At 51.4% G+C, this 17,248-nt stretch overlaps 1 protein-coding gene across 8 annotated transcripts in view; it reads left to right on the top strand.

Moving 5' to 3' along the window:
• OSBP2 (oxysterol binding protein 2) overlaps positions 1-17,248 on the top strand; it is a 94,026-nt gene that overhangs the window by 26,778 nt on the left and 50,000 nt on the right. The window lies entirely within an intron of this gene.

Raw genomic sequence — 17,248 nt, 5'->3', positions numbered from 1 at the left:
AGCTGTGGCTGCCCCTGGATCCCTGGCAGTGTCCAAGGCCAGGTTGCACATTGGGGCTTGGAGCAGGCTGAGATAGTGGAAGGTGTTCCTGCCCATGGCAGAGGGTTGGACTACTTGATATTTAAAGTCCCAACCCAAACCATGCTGTGATTTTAAGTGCTGTGAACTTTCTGTCCCTTAAAATTCCAGCTCTGGAATATGCAAATACTGACAGAGAGCCCAGCTGATCCTGTAGAAGGGGGAGGTTTCTGGGCACACTTGTTTACTGGGTAGGGTGAGACACTGTGCTGGTCCTGGCTGCACTGAGGTGGCTGTGAGGGCTCTCCAGTCCTTCAGCTGGGTGGGTGTGTGGGAAAGGATGTCCTGGAGAAGTGATGTGTGGGAAAGGACCTCCTGGACAGGAAAGGATGTCCTGCAGAAGTCGTGTGTGGCTTTACCTTCCCTTTAGGGCCGTGGGGCTGTGGCAGTGCTGGGTCAGTCTGGAGCGGTCACAGGGGCTGTCAGCCACACTGCCTTCCTGAGCCAGGCACAGCTATTTTGGTTTGTGTCTGCCCATAAAAATAGCAAATGCAGACTGGCTGTGCTGAGCTGTGGCTGTGCTGAGCTCTGGCTCGGGGCTCTCCGGGCTGAGGGCAGTGCTCTGGATGTGGCTGTGCTGCCCCGAGGCTCTGCTGACTCAGCTCTGATCCAGGCCACGGAGCTGATGGGAGAGAAAATCCACACCAGATCCCTGCTTTTCCAGGCTTTCCTGATCTGATCAGAGGGGATAAGACACTGTAAATGAGTGCTGAATGCTTGTGCCATGGAGGTGGATCTGAGCACATCAGGGAATTACTTTATGCCTTAATGTTCACCTGGCTGATGGTTTGTCCGAAGTAGAGATCTTTTAATTATAGTGTAGAGTGACTGTGTGTTTGGCTTGAATCAAAATGGAATTCCTGATGTTGTGCTCCTATGAGCACTGGGGTGGATGTTTACAAGTAAAGGGGAGAGGTTCTGGATTTGCTGTAGAAGTCCCCAGTCCTTCAAGTCTGTTCATGTGCAGAATTGTCTGAGTTGCCTCTTCTTATCCTGAGGGATCCCCAAAATCTGTGTGTTCCCAAGGGCTGCTCTGCAGAGCCCAGGTGGGCTCTAATGAGTGCAAAGGGTGGTGAGCAGCTGAAGGGATTTGTGCCCTTAAGGAGGAGCATCCATGACTCTGGGAGGCCAGGAGGTGGGGAGAGGGTGGCAGAGGAGGCAGGTAAGGTGGGAAGAGGAGCAGGTTTGTGTATGATGCTGTCTGCCCTTCTGTGAAAGGGTATAAAGGGCATTCTCATGGCCATCTGTGCTCATGGGCACTGCCTACTGCCCTGCCTGTTTCCCACCCTCAGTGGGAAGAGTTTCTTCCCAATATCCCATCCAGCCCTGCCCTCTGGCACTGGGAAGCCATTCCCTGTGTCCTGTCCCTCCATCCCTTGTCCCCAGTCCCTCTCCAGCTCTCCTGGAGCCCCTTTGGGCCCTGCAAGGGGCTCTGAGCTCTCCCTGGAGCCTTCTGCTCTCCAGGTGAGCACCCCCAGCTCTCCCAGCCTGGCTCCAGAGCAGAGGGGCTCCAGCCCTTGGAGCATCTTTGTGAACTCCAGAGAGTCCTGTGGAGTCTCTCCAGCAGCTCCAGGTCCTTCCTGTGCTGGGCCCCAGGGCTGGGGCAGCTCTGCAGGTGGGGCAAATGGGCAGAATCCCCCCCTCCCCCACTGCTCACACTGGGGGCTCAGCCCGGGGCTGAGGGGGTTTCAGGGCTGGGGGGAGTCCAGCCCTCACCCACCAGCACCCCAAATCCTTGTCCCCAGGGCTGCTCTCCCAGTCTGTGCTCACACCTGGATGCAGGACCTGGCACTTGGATTTGTTGAACCTTGTGAGGTTCTCCTGGGCCCTCTCCAGCTTTCCACCCCCCTGGATGTCCCCATCCTTCTGTTGTGTCGACTGTACTGCTCAGCCTTGAGTCACCCACAAACCTGCTGGAGCCTGAGCTGGGATTGCATTCACTGTTTTTGCAGGAATCAGTGATCCCTCAGTGCTGTCAGGGTGTTTGAGATTTGATGGAAGTTGGATGGGTAGAAGGACTGGAAAATTGCTGCCCATATCTTCGCTGCTGGGTCACCATTTTGGGGTGGATAAAAAGGGTCTTTTCCCCAGGAGTTCTCCTGAATTGAACAACTGTGGAAGTGTTTTTAACTTGGCTGCTGGCTGGAGCTGTGCACCCACAGGGGCCATTTCACAGGACTGCTTTTCATGCCTGTTTTTAACAGCAAAACCTGTCCCAGCAATCATGGGATGGGAGACTTTGCTGTTCTGTGCATGGGGGAGATCTGGTTTCCCCTCTGCCTGCTGTGGGGTCAGGAGTATTTTGTTAATGAGCTGTGACCTGGGACATTGGTTCTGGGAGATGTGAGCTGAGCTCCCTGTCCTCATCCTCCTTCCCAGAGAGAAACCTGCCCAGGGATTCCAGTGGATTAGCGGCAGAAAGTGAGAGCGGGGCTGAGCTGCTGGCTTAGCTCTCTCCTTAATTACCACGTGTGCTTAATTCCTCTAAAACACATCTAGAGTGTGACAGGAGGACAGGACAGTCCCAGACCAAGCTCTGCTCAGCCAAACCCGGCAGTTCTGTTTCAAGGTGAGATTGCAAAGTGTTGGTAAAGTTGTAGTAAAGTCAATTTGTCCTCATCCAGCTCCATCACCTGCTTTTATCAGTGATGGCTGTGGCCCTGTGCTGTTACCTGGCCTGAAAATGAGATTTCTGTATTCACCCTCTGTATTTGGTGACTGTGGGTGCTGGATTTTCTTCAAGCAAATACAAAAACAGATATAAAACTATCCTTTCTTTTTGGAGCAGTATCATGACATCCAGGGATTGTTGGAGTGCTGAATATACAAGGATTGTTTTCTTGTCTCTGTAATGAGGAGGTCTTTGGAAAAGTGTGCAAGGGAAGGATAGAAATCTGTTCCTGGTATTTAAAACACTAGGAAAACTTCCTAAAATGGGCTTGGGCTGCTTGGAGAGGGAGTTGATGACTCCTTTTGGTTCCCTGCTCAGGGGTCTGTGGGCAGGAGAGAGGGTGAAAGCTGTGTTGTGATTCCAGTGCTCGCCTCATCCAGAGCAGATTCCAGGCTGACAGAAAGTGATTTTGGTGTTCATGATGCTGAAATCCAGCAGTTCACTGGACAGGTCAGTGCTGGTGTCTGTGCCAAGAACAGCTCACCTACCAACCACTCTCAGAGGTGTCTGGTTCCTTTGACTGAGGCTGGAGTCAGTGCAGCAGAAAAACTGGGAATTGATAATCAGAGTGGAAAAGAAGGAAGGCATGTTTGCTCTGTGTGCTGCTGTGATCTCTGCCCTGAAGAAGCCCTGTCTCTCCCCACAATGACTTACAGGGTTTTCAGCAAAACTTGAAAAGAAAACCCAAACAACCAAACAAGATGAACCAGAGAAATAAAATCTCCTCCAGCAAGGGAAGGAGAATGATGGAGAGTAAATTTTTCTTCTGGGAGAAGGACAGCTGAAGGTGCCACATGAATGATGGTCAGTGGTGCAGAAAACGTGCAGGAGCCCCAGGAGAGGCTGAGGGAGCTGGGAAAGGGGCTGAGCCTGGAGAAAAGGAGGCTCAGGGAGGACCTTGTGGCTCTGCACAAGTCCCTGACAGGAGGGGACAGCCGGGGGGTGGGGGGGTCAGGTTCTGCTCCCAGGGAACAGGGAGAGGAGGAGAGGGAATGGCCTCAGAGTGGATATTGGATATTGGGAACTTTTCTACATGGGAAGGGTGGTCAGGCCCTGGCACAGCTGCCCAGGGCGGTGGGGGAGTCCCCATCCCTGGAGGGGTTTAACAGCCATGTGGATGTGGCACTTGGGGACATGGGTTATTGGTGGCATTTGTAGGTAGTGCTGGGATTAATGGTTAGACTTGATCTTAAAGGTCTTTTCCAACCCCAACAATTCTGTGACTGTCTGAGTCTAGGAAAAGTTGGGGACAAGTGCTTGTAACAATAGAAAGGAGGGAATTATCAGGTTATAAATGGAGCAGGAATAATTAATATTTTGTACAACATCCAGTTAAATGGTGGCACTTGCTGCCAGGAGCCAGAAAATCCAGGGAGACTCAACAGATTTGGGCACAGTTTCATCCCTTGGGGTACAAGCTGTAACTGGCTGTGTATGGAATGTGACCTGAGGGCTCCTTGTGCAGCACAGCTCTGACAGTGAAGGATCAGTGCCCGGAGGAACCACTGCCTGTGCCCTGTCCCAGTATCCTGTTTCCAAAATACCAGTTGCAGTTTGCTTGCTGGGGAAGAGATGGAATTTCCTGGGGTTTTAGGTTCACCTTGTGTGACTGTCCTGGGGAGGATTCACTTTGAAACCGACAGCCTGTGGTGTGGGTCAGTGATCTGGGATAATTGGGGGTTGATTACCTGGGTTACCTGGTTATTCCTCCTGCCTTAATCCATTGTTTTCTTCCTGAAAAACAGAGAGGGATTGCTTTGGAGGGCTTTCTGTAGACTGCAGGAGGGTAGGAACTTCAAGCAGAGGGGAGGAAGAGGGTTGGTTGCTGCTCTGCTCTGGTCCTGGGGTGAATTCCTGTTGCAGTAGAGTGGAAAGGGAAAATCCAGCTCTGGAGAGGGACACTGGAGCTGTAGGGATCACACTGCAGGGTTGGGGTGCATTTGGGTGAGTGGAAGCCAAGGAGCAGCTCAAGCGAGCAAGGAATTCCCCTTCAGAGTCCCAGATCCAGCCTTTATGGCAGCATTAAAGAATAGCCATAATTAATTATTCCTCAGCTTTCCCTTTAGTCGCTGCACTGATAATGCCACTTTTGTTGCTGTACTAATTTTGGCTGTTTTTTGTCCTTTTTCCAAGGCAGGGGTTTGTTTGCAAAAGCCATTTTGAGTTGGGCCTGTGACACTGCAAAGCATCTGGCACCTTCCCTGTCCCATTCCATGAATTATCCCCTTGTTGCTCCCCCCACCCTCACAGAAGCTCCTGGCCAGGTGGCCTTGGCTTGTGGCTCTGCTGGGGTTGTGGCAGGACGGGACAATCCCTGTCATTGTTGTCCCAGCTCATCTCAGGCTGTAACAGTCCAGCTATTCCCAGCTCTTCTGACAACAGCATTCCCTTTTCCCCTCCTCCCTGTGAGTTTCCCCATCACTGTGAGCTGTTTTCCCTGTGCTGGAGGGCTCGTGCCTGGAGGCACTGGCTGCCAGCACTGTCACCTTGCTCTTCTAATTGCCTTTTTATCCTTGGAGTCTTGATTTTCCCAGGATAGCCAGCTGTTGTTAACTATGCCAGGAGCTGCTGCCGTGGGAAATAGAATTGACAGTGCTGCTGATGGAGTTGTTTGCTTGGATTTCCCATTCCTAATGATTCCTGTCTCCTCTCAGTGCCTTCTGCTCTCACTTGTGTTCCCTCCTGCAGCTGGCAGGATGCTCTGGCTCCCCAGTTTCCTGCTGGATTGGGGTGGGTTGGTGCATCTCAGCTGCCCCCAGTGAGCTGCAGCCAACACTTCAGCTCCTCCTGCCACAGCAGGAATGTGGAGGGCAGGAAGGGTTTGCAGAGGGGTCTGGAACCTGTGCCAGGGAGAGGGACTTTGGACAAAGGCCAAAGAGGTACTGGGAAGGAATTGTTCCTGTAAGTGGGCTGAGGACTTGGCAGAGGGTGCCCAGAGCAGCTGTGGCTGCCCCTGGATCCCTGAAGTGTCCAAGGCCAGGTTGGATGGGGCTTGGAGCAGCCTGGACTAGTGAAAAGTGCCCCTGCCCATGGCAGGGAGTGGGACTGGATGGGCTTTAAGGTCCCTTTCCACCCTAAACCAGTGTAGGGTTCTCTTACCTACACAGCCTCCAACTGCTCCCTTCTCCTGGCTGCTGCCTGGTGGTGCAAACACGAGGAGGATGGGAGGAATCTTTGGATTTTTCATTTTCACAAGCCAGGAATCACTTCCCTCCCCTCCCTCCCCCGCCTTGTTATTTTTCTAATCTGTTTTTAATTCCCTTGCTGCTGTTTTCCACTCCACTTGCATGTGGGGATGGAGTAACCCCAGGACTGAGCTTCCCTCCTGGCTGTGGTGCCGCTCTTGCTGTGATTCCCAGGTAGCACACCACGTTTGCTGTTGTTGTTTTGCAGATGTAATCCGTGATAATCATTCCCAGTGAAGGAACCCAGAAAACAGTACTTACATAACAGCACGAATTAAACATTCCAGCAGGAGCTCAGAGCAGCCAGCAGTATTTAGGCCATTCCTGCTGCTCCTGCCTCATTCTCGGGAGTGAGGGAAGGAGCCGTGGCTGCTCCTCAGCTCTGGATGGTGTCCATGGTCCAGTGGAAGCTGTCCCTGCCTGTGGCAGGGGTTGGAACAAGATGAGCTTTAAGGTCCTTTCCAACCTAAACTATGCCATGATTCTGTGACAGGACATAGGGAATAGCTTCCCACTGCCAGAGGGCAGGGATGGATGGGATACTGGGAAGGAATTGTTCCCTGGAAGGGTGGGCAGGCCCTGGATCCCTGGCAGTGTCCAAGGCCAGGCTGGACATTGGGGCTTGGAGCAGCCTGGGGTAGTGGAAGGTGTCCCTGCCCATGGCAGAGAAACTGGATGAGCTTTAAGGTCCCTTCCCACCCAAGCCATTCTGGGATTCAGAAGTGGGATGAGAATTGATGTCACAGCTCCTGCTGCTGTCCAGTGCTGCTCTTACCCCTGTCCAGAGGCACATCCCCTCCTGCCTCCCCTGCCCTGTGCCACTGCCCAGGGAATCCTGGTGCTCCATTCTCTGGGCAGTCACCCTGTCCTTTAACCCTCTTGGCAGCTTCTTGGAATGTTTTAGGGCTCCCGAAATCTCTCAGCAGGGTTGGCATTCAGCTGTGCATGGCGAGCCAGGCCCTGTGGCAGTTTCTCCGTGCAGCTTTTTGGGCTCCTGTGTTTTCAGCGTTCCAGGTGAGGCTGCAGCAATAACCCCTTGGAAATAAACACAGGAACGTGACAGAGCAGAGGAGTGGTGGGGGTGAGGCTCTGGGAGGGGCTGGCACAGCAGGAGCAGAGCAGGGGTGGGCAGGAGGCTCCATGCCCACGCCTGAGCTCAGGAAAACGCTCCTGCCAAAGGAGGGGGTGGGATGTGCAGCACGAGGATTCTGGGGGAGGTTTACATTGGATACTGGGGAAAATTCCTTCATGAAAAGGGTGGTCAGGCTTTGGGACGGGCTGCCCAGATGGTGGAGTCCCCATTCCTGGGGGGATGTTATAGCTGTGTGGATGTGGCACTTGGGTACGTTGGTGGCCTTGGCAGTGCTGGGGAACAGTTGGACTCCATGATCTCAGAGGGCTTTTCGAGCCTCAGTGATTCCACGATTCTCTGAACTCTGTTGGCACACCAGGCCCCCTCTTTCCTCACCAGGGTGACCTGGGAGAGCTGTGGTGAAGGAAAAGGCCCTTTTTTGGCTGAGCTGATGCAGAAGGAGTTTGGTGCAGGAACATTGGGGAGAGAAATCCTTCTGGGTCCTTTGTTCAGTCCTGCCTGGTGCCTGTGGGAGCTGGGAGGGTGGGCAAAACCCAGGGACTGAAGTATCCTGTTGTATACATAAGGTTCAGTTCACTCTGTGGCAAGTTGGAGAGCAGATTCTTCTCCACCAAAAATGGGAGGGAGAGGGATAAATTTGTATGGTGAGGATTGTGCTACTCCTGGAATTGATAAATAGCAGGGAAAAACTGGTTATAAACTGATAAAGTGATAAATACCAGGGCAGAATGGTCTCTGCTGTGCCAGGTTTGTAGGTACCACAAATCCATTCTTATTTTCAAAAATGCTGTGGATTGTGTTACTGGTTTGTGTTTCTCCCGTGCTTATCTCTTGTGTTTCTTTAAATCTGTTTTTCTCCCCTCAGTTTCATTATTTCTGGCCCTTTCCCCCTGTGCCCTGGGCAAACACTATGAGTGTGTGTCCTGAGTAAGAGGATTTCCATCATTCCATGTTTTCCAGCTGTTTATAAGTCAGTTTGCTTTCTCTCATTCTCAGTGCCTCTTTTTTTGTTGCTTCCACATGATCTCCTCCATTCCACACATCTTTTTGACAAAAGAACTTCCCAAGGTCACTTGGCAAGGCTGCAAAACCCAAACCAGTGACCCCTGGGCAGCTGTGCCCACATTTCACCTTAACTCAGGGCTAATTTGTTTCCCTTGGAGAATTGCAAGTGACACTTTGTGACTTCTAGCCAAAGGGGTTGGAACAGCCTTTGCTGGGTCATAGAATCATGGAATGGTTTGGGTTGAAGGAACCTTAAAGCTCATCTTGTGCCACCCCTGCCATGGGCAGGGACACCTTTATCCTAAGCAGGCAGAGCTTTCCCATTCCCAGAGCTTTCCTGGGACCCAGCAAGGAGGGACCGTCTGTGCTGAGTTTGTCCCAACTCAAGTGAAAAGTTCCCAAAATGATGAACCCAGTCAATATTAGTGAGTACAGCAGGGAAGGAACAACAAGGATCATCCTTCCCACTTCTGCACCCACACAGGAAAGGGGATTTTTAAGATCCCAGAGAATACACTTGCCTGGCAGGGAACCAGGAGAGACTCACCCTTGGTGACAAGGCTTTGGTGTTTGAGCATGAAAACACTTTTATATACTACAAACTTGTTATTTTTCACAACAGGCGAAAAAAAAAGTGGTTTCCTTAAGTACCAGTGACATACCAGGTTTAGCTTGGGAAGACTTTCAAAAATATTTGTGCTAAAAATAATATCAAAACTTTCAAGCACTTCTAGTGCCATCTAAAATAAGAGCATGCATTGTATTTATATGCTGGAAAACCTTATTCCCAAACTAAGATTCACAGGTTTCTGGAAAAATGACACATGAAAGGGGACTGGACACACAGATAAAGCAAAACTTTATCCACTGGGAGAACCAAAGGATGAGAGTACCAAAAGGCAGCCTGCCAGAAAGATGGACTTGGGAGAAGGGATGGAGGGACAGAACACAGGGAATGGCTTCCCACTGCCAGAGGGCAGGGCTGGATGGGATATTGGGCAGGAATTGTTCCCTGGGAGGGTGGGCAGGCCCTGGCACAGGGTGCCCAGAGCAGCTGTGGCTGCCCGTGGATCCCTGGCAGTGTCCAAGGCCAGGTTGCACATTGGGGCTTGGAGCAGCCTGGGATGATGGGAGGTGTCCCTGCCCATGGGATGAACAATTCCAGCACAGGAGGTTCCCGGTATGGTGAGGGATGTGGTGTCCTCATGGAGATCGGGCTGCAGTGAGGGGACAAAGTCCTTGCTCACCCTGGTTCTTGGGCCCTGAACTCACTCTCAGTGCTGGGAACAGGCTCTGGTTACTGATTTTTAAGGCAAGTTTCACCTGTAAGTAATTTTTAATGCCACGTTCAGCAACACAACAGAGATTTTCATACAATAGGGAGCACCAAGGGAGAGATTCCCAGCTCAAGGAATCAGTTCAGTATCTCACTGTTATTGTCAGTCATTCAGAATTCCCACGGGATTTTTTCTTTACCTGGCACAGAAAAAGGCCGTTGGAGGTAAATCAAATTTGAACTCTGGAAACAATAACAGTCCTTGCTAATTAGACATGAGTCACTGAGTGAAAACTGATCCTTGAGTGGGTCTGAAGGCATCTCTGGAGGGTTGGGCTGGGGCAGAGGGGGAGGTGGCAGAGCTGTTGAACACTGAGAAATGGGGGACTGGCAGAAACCTGGTGGCGTTTGTGTGAAGCCAAACAGCTCCTGCTCCTGGCCACAGAAGGGAAAATGGGATTTGGATTGGTGGTGGGATACAACAGCTCTGTGCAACCCTGCAGGGCACAGAGAGTCCCTCAGGGCTCTCTCTGCACTTGAAGGAATTTGACTTGGATGTTCCTTTGTTCCTCTGGTATCAGAGAAGTGCTGGAATCCACAGCTTGAGGGAACAGAGCACCTGCAGAGCATGTGTGGCTTCCATCCCCATGGGGTTTCTGACATCCCTCTGGACAAGGTACATGGGATAGCTGAGCATACTAAGATTCTGAGTCACAGAATCACAGAAATGTTTAGGTTGGGAAAGTCCTCAAGGATCACCCAAATCCCTCCATTCCCCAGCACTGCCAAGGCCACCACTGCCCCATGTCCCCAAGTGCCACATCCACATGGCTGTGAAATCCCTCCAGGGATGGGGACTCCAGCACTGCCCTGGGCAGCTGTGTCAGTGCCTGACCACCTTTCCCATAAAGAAATATTCCCAATATCCACCCTGAGCCTCCCCTGGCCCAGCCTGAGGCCGTTCCCTCTCCTCCTGTCCCTGTTCCCTGGGAGCAGAGCCCGACCCCCCCGGCTGTCCCCTCCTGTCAGGGAGTTGTGCAGAGCCACAAGGTCCCCCCTGAGCCTCCTTTTCTCCAGGCTGAGCCCCTTTCCCAGCTCCCTCAGCCTCTCCTGGGGCTGCAGCCCCTTCCCCAGCTCTGTTCCTTTCCCTGGACACGCTCCAGCCCCTCCAGGTCTCTCTTGCCAGGAGGGTCCCAGAGCTGCCCCAGCCCTGGAGGTGCCCCAGCAGTGCCAGCACAGGGGACAGGCACTGCCCTGCTCCTGCTGCCACCCCAGGGCTGGCACAGCCCAGGTGCCCTTGGCCTCTTGGCCACCTGGGCACAGCTGGACTCGTGTCCAGACACTGTCACAGCACCTCCAGGGCCTTTCCTGCTGGGCACTCTCCAGCCCTGTTGTTTGCTCCCTGCTCCCATCGCAGGCGATGCAGCAGGAGCAGGTTGCCCTCTCCTGGCTCGCTGCTTCCATGGATTCCTGGCTGCCCGTGGAGCTCCCTGTGCTGTGAGGTTTCCCAGCTAAGCCCTGTCCCTGCCGAGAGCCCGGCCTTGGAGGCGCCCAGATTATTTGCTGCCTGTGCTTCACTTTGCAACTGGCCTTTAATGGATGTCTTGGAAAAGAGGGAATTGCCAGCCAGACCTTGCTTGGACACTCCAGTAGGGCAGGAGAGTTGCCTTTTCCATGGGGAAGAGCTGCTCCTCCTCTCCCAGCGTTCCAGCCCCTTTCCCAGCCCCAGGCAGAGCCCTCAGGCTGCTCACAGCATGTGGGGACCCCCAAATTCCCCCTGCACCGACACTCCGGGCTGGAAGTGGCTCATCCAGCTGGGCTGTGCTGGCACCTTGTGGTGCCTGTGCTCCTGCAGTGCCTCGGCTCCTCCCTGTGCTGGAATCTGATGCCAGCTGAGGCTCTTCTGGGGTATTTCCCCCGATCCGCCTGCGAAATTGAGAATTCTTGTGGAGTTTTAGGAGTCTTTAAGCTAAAATTGTCACTCTAGGGAGTGAAGATCAACTTGCAGAGGATATAATGACACTTTTATTCTGCTCAGATTTTTATTTTATTTGAGGAAAATCTCTCTTGTGTAATAAGTTGGAGCCTCCTCCATCGGTGAGGCGTGGGATGGGATTCATGGAATGCTGCTTCTGCTGGGAGGTGTGCTGGGGGTCTTGGTCCTGCTAAGGAGGACATTTGGTGCCCTGGGTGGGCTCAGCGGCCTCCCCTGCAGGAGCCCTGTCCTGGGATGGGTGTGAGCCGGGATCCAGCTCCAGCTTCCCCCGGGAGGTTGTGCTGGAGGTGAAACACAAACCTAGTGTGGATGCAGAGCTACTTCTGCAGGGATGGATACAGCACCAGAGCCTGCCTTTTCTCATGGAAAAGGACTTCTTGTGGTGCTCTAATAACATCATGTTGGCGGGGATGCTGCTCCTGGAGATGGATAACCAGGGAGATTTGACCTCAGTTATTAGATTTGTAGCTTCAACTGAAAATTTAGCTCTAAGGAGTGTTTCCAATTTAAAATGAGTTTCCTCAGAGAGCAGCACTCCCTCTGGCAGTAACTCATTCAGGAGAAGCTCAAATATTCATTTACAGTTAAAGCTGGGCAAGGGAAGGGAAAACAAAGGGGACTGAAAGCATGACAGGATGATAAACACCCAATTTGGGATTCTCCCTGAAATGTGCTGGTAGGAGCTTGAGCTGCTGCCAAAGCCTCACTGAGGGGTGTGGTGGGTGTTGGATTTAGGAACACAGTGGTGACAGTGGCACACAGCTCCTGGCAGCATGGAGGGAGGAAAGGCTGAACCCTTGGGTGCAGACAGCAGCAGCAAGAGGGATCTGATGGTGTTAGGTGCTGACAATGACTTGGGGGAGGATAGAGGGGTACAAAAGCTGTTAATCCTTTTTAAACAGGGTTCCAGGTGCTGCAGGTGGAGGTTTTCCAGCCATAGAGGTTGGTTTATGAAGAGGAAGTTCAGGCTGAACATGAGGAAAAACTTCCTTCATTGCAAGTGTTGTTAAACACTGGAAAAGTCTGCCCTGGGAGGTTTGGAGTCCTCATTCCTGGAGTGTCCAAAGAGTGACTGGATGTGGCTCTCAGTGCTCAGGGCTGGTGACAAGGGGGTCATTGAGCACAGCCTGAACTCGATGGCCTGGGAGGGCTTTTCCAGCCTCAGAGATCCTGGGATTGTGTGGTGGTGAGGAGGTCGGTGCTCACAGTGCTGCCAGGTTTGGAGCAGTGACCTGCAGCCAGCCCGTGAGCACAGCCAGCATCTCTGTTCCCTGTTCCCAGAAATGGTGCAGGATGTGCTTGTTCCTGGCAGGATTCCCTGCTGGAGGAGTACAGTTCATTCCCGTGGAGAGTGAGGTGCAGCAGGCACTGCTCCCATTCCAGGGCACTCATTTACCTGGATGCTGTTTGGGGAGTGTTAGAAGAGGGTCCTGCCTCAATGTAATTCCTTGCAGGGAATGATGGACTCCTTAGATCTCTGTCTGTCTGACTGGCTTTGGAATTCTCTGCTAAGCCAGTTCTCTTCCTCCTTCTGTGGCTCTGTCGTTTTAGGGCAGCTCAAGTGGCCCCTCCCTTCCCTCTCTGCCCTGGGGATCCTGACCCAGAGGGGCATTTTCCTGCTCCCTTTCCCTCCTTGGCAGTGTGTCAGTAAGCAGAGCAGAAGAAATGTGCTGGAGGGTGAATGTCTGGCTTTAAATAAGGAAAGGAATAAAAAAACCCCTCAAATTCTCTCCAGGTTCTGCCTTTGCTTTCCAGCCCCTGGCTGCAGGATGGGTGAGCCAAGTTTCTCCAGCAGTCTGGGAGCAGAACTGTTGGAGTGTGATGGAAAACTCATGTGTGAGCTCTTCCAACAGCCTGTTTACTCTAAAACAAGGATATTTTGGTTATTGCACTGATTTCCTTCTCGAGGGTGAAATGTGTAGCTGGAAAATCCAAGATTTCCGTAGCACACAGACCCGCCATGGGATTCAGTGTCACCAAGGTGGGGCAGGTGGGAGTTTCTTGTACTCCAGCAGCATTTTTGAGAGGAATAAAGTAAATGGAGTCAGAAGCAAACCGTTTAAAAAAGTGCCAGTTATTGGGCAAAGCTGTTGAAGAGCCTTCAGGGAGCTGTTCCTCTGGAGACAACCTTTGTGGTTGGCCTTGGACCACTCTGGATTCTGGGCATCCCTGGGTTGACATTTGCAGCCTGGAGATGGGGCTTAAACTTCTCAGGACCTGCAGTGGTGTTTCCTGGTGACACCCATGTGCTGGAGTTCTTCTCAGTCAGGAAAGAAAATCCTCCCCAGTACAACTGGTAGGTTTTTTTTTCTTTACTTTTTACTATGTAAATAATTCTTTGATTGACACAGAGCAAGAGAGAAGATCCAGTGTTATCTCCTTGCCCAGAGAAGGTTTAAAATGCTCAATGTGTTCCCTTTTGGAAGTCCTAGAAGTTTCCTGATAATGTAGGCACGGGAAGACTGGCTTTTCCTATCAGGGAGGAGAGGACCAGGAAGGGTTGGAGGAGAGGCCCTGGCACAGGTTGCCCAGGGAGTTTGTGGATTCCCCTGGATCCCTGGCAGTGTCCAGGGCCAGGCTGGACGGGGCTTGGAGCAGCCTGGGCTAGTGGAAGGTGAGAATGGATGAGCTTGAAGTTCCCTTCCCACCCAACCCATTCCATGGTTCTGTGATATTTAAGACATGCTCACTTCACTCCTGTGTCTGTGAATTTATGTGGGGTGGTTTTGGGCATCATACTTTAAACAGACAGAAGGAATTTGGGGAGTTGAGGGACACCCACCCCTCTAGGAAACACTTAAAATAATCAAATTTTATTAAAAGCTCCAAAAGCAGCGGAGGATGAAGGTGTGTTGAGTATTTTCCAATACAATGAAGGTTTTTGCAGAGGGAAGTGTCCACTTCTCCTTTGTGTCTGCAGGGGGCAGAGACAATCCCTGCAGTTGGAGCAGGGAGATAATTTGAGGGTTGGGAATAACTCTACCTACAAAACACAACAATCCTAATGCAGGAACACCTGGAGTCAGCTCAGCTGTTTTATTTTGGAATATGTGGGCATTTCTTGAAAGAGTATTTCAAGGCAATATTGGAAAGAGTATTTCAAGGCAGTACTAGATTATATACAGTAAATAACTATATTTAATATCTTGTATTTAGTGTATTATGAGGTATTTTCAGTGCAGGCAGAAGTCCCCAGAATTATTTTTAGGTGTTACATTTTATCACCATAACATTTGAAGCAAGGACTTGAAATTGGGCAAGGAGTGCCTTGACGTGCAGCTCTCCCCTGATGTGCTCCAGAAGAGACCCCAAAAAGAGGCTGGTTTTGTGCTTTTCCACTGGAAACTTGTAAAAGGTGAAATTTCCCAAGTTCCTGTCTTTTTCTGAGCCCGTGTTCCATGTGCTGGGGCAGCGCAGCTGCTCTGAGTGAGGTGCAGGAGAGGGAGGAGGAGGAGGGAGAGGAAGAGAAGGAGGAGGAGGCACTGCCAGCCCCAGGCACGGGGAATGAGAGCTGCGGAGAGGGAAGGGAAGGGAAGCAATGAGGATATGGAGCCTGCGGAGAGTGTCCCGGGGGAAGGCTGGCCCGGGCCCGGAGCCGTCCCGGGCTGATCCCACAGCCCCCGTCCCTGCCTCCCCTCCCGAGCGCTGGATGAGGAAGAGGTGCTGTGGGAAACGCAGTATGTAATTCCCTAAATCCAGCCTGGGGGACAGGAGGGGGGCTGAGCTCGCTGGGAGCAGCATGTGGCTCCTTTGGGGTGTGCAGTGGGTTTGGGAGTGGGTGGGAGAGTCCCTGCAGTTGGTCAGACACTTGAGTTGGTTATAAATGGATAAAGTGATGGGTGTTCCCATATGTGAGGGGTCTCCAGAGGGTCCTTGTGTGGGGTGGCTCTTCCTCCCACCCTGCCCCAGCTCAGGCTGGATGGGGCTCAGAGCAACCTCATGGGGCTGGAATGAGATGGGATTTAAGATCCCTTCCCACCCAACCCATTCCATGATTCTGCCCGGTGCAAGGGACCTCTGAACCAGGGAGAAGTTACTGTAACTGCTCCAAATAAAGCATTTCCAGTCGATTTTAATGGATGAGCCGAAGTTTGAGGTGGTTTGGTCCCACTCATCCTGGTAGGGCTTTATAACAATCACCTGATGTTTTTATCAGTTGGTTTGGGAGATGGATGTGGCAGAGCTGTAAAGATACTAGAAAATTAGGGATTATGGGTGCTTTCAAGATTACCTGGAAAATGATAAAGGACATGTCAGGCTGAAAAGTGCAGTGACTGCAGCTGGGAGTGTTGTTGGGAGCGCTTGGGAATGGGAAAGCAGAATTCTTGAAGTTCTCCAGTTTGTTTTGGAATTTCATCAAACTTGGAAAAGTAGTCAGACTAAACCCAGACTACAGGCATCTTCTGTTTAACCCGCCTTGTTTTCTTCCATGCAAAATATTTGGAAGGTAGAAGTTGCATTTTTAAATGGCTTTTTAAATTTGATACAGTTTCTGGAATGTTCTGATGCTACTGGTCTGGGTGTGTATGTGGATGCTGTGTGTGCCATGAGGAGATGGGTGGTCTCCTCCTGGTTCCCCTCATTCACTGTGTTTATCCCAGCCTTTCCCTGGCCCCTCATCCAGCCCTGGGTGTTCCACACCCTCACTCCTGTTCCCACCTGAATCACCTCCTGAGTTTCAGTTGCTCAGCAAGAAGTAACATCACGATTCCAGCATTTCCCATGAGAAGAGAGGAGAAAGCTCATCCTGACACAGAGCAGCAGGGCAGGGAGCCTTTCCCAGACACCTCCTGCTTTTCCTGGGACCCAGGTATATCAAGGTAACTCTTGATTTGCAGCAGAATGAGCTAAATCCAGGGATAAACCTGCAGTCTGTTGATAAACAGGAAACTTGAGGACTGATTTCCAAGTGTTCAGATGAGTGAGTGGGGGTGTAACTTTAATATTGCTCCCCCCAGCTGGGGGCATCTGGCAGGAAAGATGTGGAGCTGTGGCAGTTTTGGATTGTGATCCTTATGGAAAAGATCTTAGATTTCTTTCCATGATCCTACCTTGATTTCCTGCAGCAGCAGTGGAGTTGTGTCTCCTCCATGCATGCTGATCAGGGCTTGGGAATGAGGATATAATACAGAGTATAAATATGTGTGTGTCTGTGTATGTATGGCCTTCTATAGGTATTAATTCCAGTCTCAGTGTCAAAACGCAGATCCTGCCTCCAGCTGGTCCTTGGATCTGATATCAGAGCTGGAAATGCTTGTTTTGAGCTAAGTCCCATCAACACCTCCCTCTCCTCTCCAATTAAAAATCCACTCTCTTGTTTTGGTCATTTTCCCCTTAAGAACTGCCGATTCTTACCCAAACCATCAATAAATGTGCCAATAATTTAATAAAAGCTTTGTGTGTGTGTGTGCACTGCCAGCATTAGTTTCTCTGGCTTGAATGGACAGAGTAAAGATATTGTGATCTGGCTGAATTTCTCCTTTTTCCACCTGGAATTCTTGCACAGTCCCTGCCTCTGTATTTAAATCTGTCCCCAGAAAGTGGTTCCAACTTAAAGCTGGAATACAAATGTTTTCCTCTTGCTGTAAAATCCTTGTAATCCAGCTGGAGTGGTAAAAAAAAAAAAAGATCAAATGCAAACTGTTAATCCATTTGGGTTCTGGAGATTCCCAATTCCTGCTCCAGGCTCTGGATCCTGCTGCACACGCAGCAGATCCCGGCTGCAGCTGCTGGGCTCTGAATTGGGATTTATGCCGCATTTTTCCTCAGGAATTACTCATTCCCTTGGGACTGGGAAAATTAAAGCTGGGAAAATCCAATGGTTTTGGAATGGAGGGGTGAGAAAATGGATCTCAGGGAGGACAGGGCTGGAGGAGCCTCCGGGGGTTTGTTACGGAGCTGTTGGGATGTGAAATGTGGCCGAGCGACTAAAATGGATAATGGA

The sequence above is a fragment of the Zosterops lateralis genome (genome assembly GCF_965231275.1).
Source record: "Zosterops lateralis genome assembly, chromosome: 17".
Lineage (NCBI taxonomy): Eukaryota > Metazoa > Chordata > Aves > Passeriformes > Zosteropidae > Zosterops > Zosterops lateralis.
This window is presented reverse-complemented; position numbering and strand designations above follow the sequence as displayed.